Source organism: Pteropus vampyrus, unplaced genomic scaffold (genome assembly GCF_000151845.1).
Source record: "Pteropus vampyrus isolate Shadow unplaced genomic scaffold, Pvam_2.0 Scaffold60, whole genome shotgun sequence".
Taxonomy (NCBI): domain Eukaryota; kingdom Metazoa; phylum Chordata; class Mammalia; order Chiroptera; family Pteropodidae; genus Pteropus; species Pteropus vampyrus.
The window spans coordinates 1,035,352-1,040,773 of record NW_011888841.1 but is presented as its reverse complement, the minus strand read 5'-3'; positions in this window follow the sequence as shown (position 1 = coordinate 1,040,773).

The following is a 5,422-nucleotide window of genomic DNA, read 5'->3' as shown; positions in this document are numbered from 1 at the left end:
GCGGGAACTGCAGGCTGTTTGTTCCGAGTGGGGAAAAGGGAGGGAAGGTGGGAGGGAGGCCCGGGCGGGCCGAGGCGAGGCGGGGCGGGGAGGCGGCACCTGTGGGCCCTGCGCGGGGGGAAAGAAGCCCTTGGCGACGGGTCGCGTTGCCCGAGGGGGCTATACTCGAAGTCGATTTTTCACGGCGCCCCAAACCCACGTTTCTCCGGCGTCGCCATCCTCTTCCCTTCTCCGGAAAGCCCAGGGAGGAAGCGGGGAGGGCGGCTCAGGCCGCAGCCCCCACCGCTTGTACGTCCAGGACTTGGGGTTCCGGTCGAGGTCACCCTCCTGCCCAGGGTCGGAACCGGCGCTGCGTGGAGCCTGGAAGAGAGACCTTGAGAGGTCACGAAGTTAGTCATTTAGGTCGGCAGCTCAAGAACTGTTCTGCTCCGCTCTTCCATCCATTGGGCACTAGACCGGGTAGTGAGCTGGGAGATAATTACAAACTAGTAACAGGAGGTTTGGTGAAGATGTAGTCAAAAATCAGCAGTGACATCATAAGATGATAAAGTACCCTGATCAAAATATGGTGAGCACACTGAGAACTCATCCCGGTTTCAAAGAAGCCGGGCCCCGTTCCTGCCTGTAGCCCTGTCCAGTAAGAAACCAGTGTTGGTTTTCAACAATTCGTTAAACTAATGTTACTGAGCTCCAGTCCTTTAATGAGCTTCAGGAATTTATGGAGTTTGAGGGGGATTGGATGGTTAAGCAACGAAAATACAACATGGGAGGATTCCAAGAACTAAAAAGTTAAAAGATGGTAGACTGAGACGGGGACAGAGCAGTAGCCAGAGGCCAGCACAGGCTAAGGAGCTGAACTTGCTAAGAGCCCTGGAGCAGTGGAGACTTCCGGTTTTAAATAATGGGGGGGGTGGCACGTTTCCATTTGTGTTGTAGAACGGAAAATGTGCGAAATGGATTGGCCTGAGACAAGATGAGAGTCCCAGAAAACAGTCTGGAGGAAGTTGTTGGGGCAAGCAGGCCAGGGTAAGGAGGGAGATGTCTACATTAGCTACCCCAGCTGTTCAGAGTATGGACTCTGGAGCCTCGTTGGCTTGGTTGAGATTCTGGTTGCTAGTTGTATAACCTCAGGCAAGTTTGTTTCTTAACTTCATTCTCTGTGCCTCAGTTTCTCATGTGTAAAATGCAGATCATAGGGTGTGTTTTGAGGATTAAATGAGTTGATGGATGTAAAAACCTTATAATAGTTTCTAGGACACGTTTTTGGCTCAAATGATAGCTATTGTTACCATCACTTTGGAATGAGAAATACCATTGGTGATGCTAACTTTGTGCCTTGGATACCTGGGTGTTGGCACTTGCTGAGGTAAGAGGCAGAGCAGGATGTGAGCAGAGAATGTTTTAAAAATCAGTTATACAAAGTAATCCTTCTTTCAGAGCTAACTTAACCCCTGCTGTGCCTTCTGAACTCATTCTGATCTACCTTTTAAGAAGATGAAAACAACTCATCTCTGTTGTGAGCATGGGGGGTAGCACACTATCAATTTAGATTGAAGAAAAGGGCAGCCCTCTGAAAATTAAAGAATAGAAACAAACAAGGTAGGTTAGTGGAGTAAGGAGTTACAAAGTTTTATGAATGTAACCCATGGTCAAAGTATCACTAGACCAAGGCAAACAGGTTTTTTCCTAAGGAAGTTTTCATACACTCGACAACAGCAGTTCTGCTGTCAATTAGTATTTTTAGGCCCTTCTTCTGATAATCTGCATTTTAAACAAAACCCCTGAATGAGTCTTCTCACACTCAAGCCTGAAGCTGTATCCCAGCCGCAGACCTACCACTTATTTTCTATGACTGCAAACAAGGCACTTAATATTTTCAGTGAGGTTCTTTATTGGATATTTGTGGAAGAGGTTTTATAATCATTGTCTTACTTGGTTCTCCCAACAACCTGGTAACTTGTTCAAGGACAATACTGACCAGGTGTTAGAATCAGGAATCTGGCCCACTGTGGATGCCTAATTTTCTCCCTCCGTGAGACCAGGATAACAAACACATCCATCTCAGGTTGTTAAATCTTAAATTGTGTATTCTAATTTAAAATGACTGACACGATTGCATAAGAGCCATTGACTACTTAAAAAACAAAACTGAAATTTGGACAATGACATTTAGTCTAGGTAAAAAAATCTAGGTAAAAATATGTCATAAGAAAAATAAACAGCCACATTTTAGGCATATTGGGTTTGATCATTTCTAGTTTTATGGCCCATTTATCAAATATTGAGTTATTTCTGTGGGAACTTGTGTGCTTCAAAGGACATTTTCAAGAATACAAAAAGACAACCTTCAGAACAGGACAGAATATTTGCAAATCATATGTCTGATGAGGGACTTATATCCAAAATATATGAAGAAGTCTTACAACTTGATAATAAAAAGATAATCCAATTAAAAGATGGGCAAAGACTCCAAAAAAAGATATAATAAACCAATAAATGCATGAAAAGATGCTCAACGACATTAATCTCTTCAAATTTGAAATGCAAATCAAAACCACATTAGGGGGGCAGGGGGAAGTAGAAGGGGGAATTTAAATCATTTCTTCAATTAAAAAATTAAAAAAAAACCACATTGAGATATCACTTCAAATCTACTGGGGTGGCTATAATCAGAAAGGCAGATAATAACAAGTGTTGGCAAAGTTGTGAAAAATCTGAAACTCTTGTCCACAGCTGGTAGGAATGTAAAATAGTGCAGCCACTATGGTAGTTCCTAAAAAAAAATTAAACACAGACTTGCCATATGATCTAGCAATTCCACTTCTGAGTACAGACATACCTCGGAGATATTGCAGGTTCAGTCCCAGACCACTGCAATAAAGCAAGTATCACAGTAAAGCAAGATGTGATCTTTTTGCTGATGGAAGGTCTTGCCTTCAATTTGTAAAAAAAATGCAACATCTGTGAAGCATAATAAAGTGGAGCACAATAAAAGAAGGGATGCCTATATATACCCAAAAGAAGCAGGGTCATGAGATATTTGTACACCCATGTTCATAACAGCAGCATTATTCACAACAATCACGAAGTGGAAGTAATCCAAGTGTCCATCGATGGGTGAATGGAGGTAAAAATGTGGTATATACAAACAACGGAATATTATTCAACCTTAAAAAAGAAGAAAATTCTCATACATGCTACAACGTCAGTGAACTTTGAGGACATTATACTCAGTGAAATGTCCATACAGATGGAAAATGCATTAGTGGTTGTGTAGAGCTGGTGGTGCTGGTTGTGGGGTAGGGAGGAAGTGGGAGTAACTGCTAAAGGGTACAGGATTTCTTTTTGGAGTGAAGAAAATGTTCTAAAATTGATCGATTGTGGTGATGGCTGCACAACTCTGTGCATATACTAAAAATCATTGAATTTTACATTTTAAATAGATGAATTGTATGGTGTGTGTTATATCTCAATTAAGCTGTTAAAAGAAAAATCTTATTTTCAGACTTTTTGGGTTTCGTCTTGATCTAAAATCTTTGTGAGTCACTTTTTACAGAATCCTTTTCTAAGCCATGTAATGAAGATGCAAAATTAAAGGCACTCTTCTGAGCCATTTTAAATGATAGGTACAAATAAAAGACCAGTATCAAACTGCTTTCCTTTCCACTCTGTCTTTTCTGCCAAATATTCTACTTAATATTCTGCAAACTATGCTAGAAAGAGAAGCTGTTTTTCCTGTGAACCCAAGTGGCTACAGGAAGATGCAAACCGAATTCTTGACAGATCCTGTTTCTTTCGGATAATGCCTAAGAGGGTCATCAAATACCTGTTTCTCCTGAGATCCAGGTAAAAGTATCATCTGGTTAAAAAAAAAGAAGAAGAAGAAGAAGAAGAGGGGATCATTAAACCTATTTCCTAGTGCTATAGTGAGAATTAAATGAAAGCACTTATGTAGAATACCTGGCCCACATCCCTGCACATAAACACCAGTTCTCTGCCACTCTTTTCTATATCTTATTTCCCTAAATTGTACCCAGAAGAATCTAAATGTTGTTAGTTGTATTTCTCAGACCTCTAAAAACAGTATGCTTGGCAGAACTTAACTGGTGTATCCCAGGTTATTTATGGAGTCTCTTTGTTTTTCAGTCTGCAAAAGGAAGCCAAAGTTGAGGAAGAACAGTACTTCCTTTAAGGCAGGGGTCCTCAACCACTGGGCCACAGACCTGTAGCAGTCTGTCGCCTGTTAGGAACTGGGCCACACAGCAGGAGGTGAGTGATGGGCCAGCAAATGAAGCTTCATCTGTATTTGCAGCCGCTCCCCAGCGCCAGCATCACTGCCTCAGCTCCACCTCAGATCCTCGGGCATTAGATTCTCATAGGAGCCTTGTGAACGGCACATGCAAGAGATCTAGGTTGCAGGCTCCTTATGAGAATCTAATGCCCGAGGATCTGAGGTGGAGCCGAGGCGGTGATACTAGCGCTGGGGAGCGGCTGCAAGTACAGATTAACATTAGCAGAGAGGTCTGACTGCACAGAGACCATAATAAATTAATTGCTTGCAGACTCAGCAAAACCCTATCAGTGAGTGGCAAGTGACAATTAAGCTGCCTCTGGTGGCAGGCTTTATAGTGGCAGGTGAGTTGATGTACTTCAATTGTACAGCTGCATCTGGTGGCAGGCTTTAAGTCAGAATCCGACACTTATTTTAGTCCATGTGGTGCCCATTATTTTATTTACTGGTTCTGTCTGCATCTCTTTCCTGCACTGTGCACTTGTCTCAGTCACAGTTTTAGTAAGCCCACGAGCTAACCCTAGCCAAAACGCACTGGAGAGCTTCTTTGAAAAAGGAATGAGACAGCAGAAGACTCTAAGACTGCCAACAAAAAGAAAGCTGCATTTAAAAGAAAATACTGAGAGTTCTACTTAAATTATGGGTTCATTGCAAAAGGTGATTCACATTCTCCATGCCCGGTTTGTGTAATATGTGGTGACCAGCTATCCAACGAAGCCATGAAACCTTCAACATTGCTACACCACATGGAGACTAAGCACCCTGCATTAAAAGACAAGCCTTTGGAGTTTTTCAAAAGAAAAAAAACCGTGAACACAAAGAACAGAAGCAATTATCGAAAGCCACCACTTCATCAAATGTGTCTGCACTAAGAGCATCATTCTTAGTGGCTAAACCACATTGCTAAAGCCCTTTAACTGTGGGTGAAGAGTTGATCCTGTCTGCTGCTACGGACACTTGTCCTGAACTTTTAGGAGAGGCTGTAGTTCACAGGTGGCATGTGTTCCTCTCTCAGCTAGCACCATAACTAGACGAACTGATGAGCTAGCAGAGGATATTGAGGCACAATTGTTAGGATTAATGAGTCACCATGGTACGCAATCCAGGTTGATAAATCTACCGATGTTGACA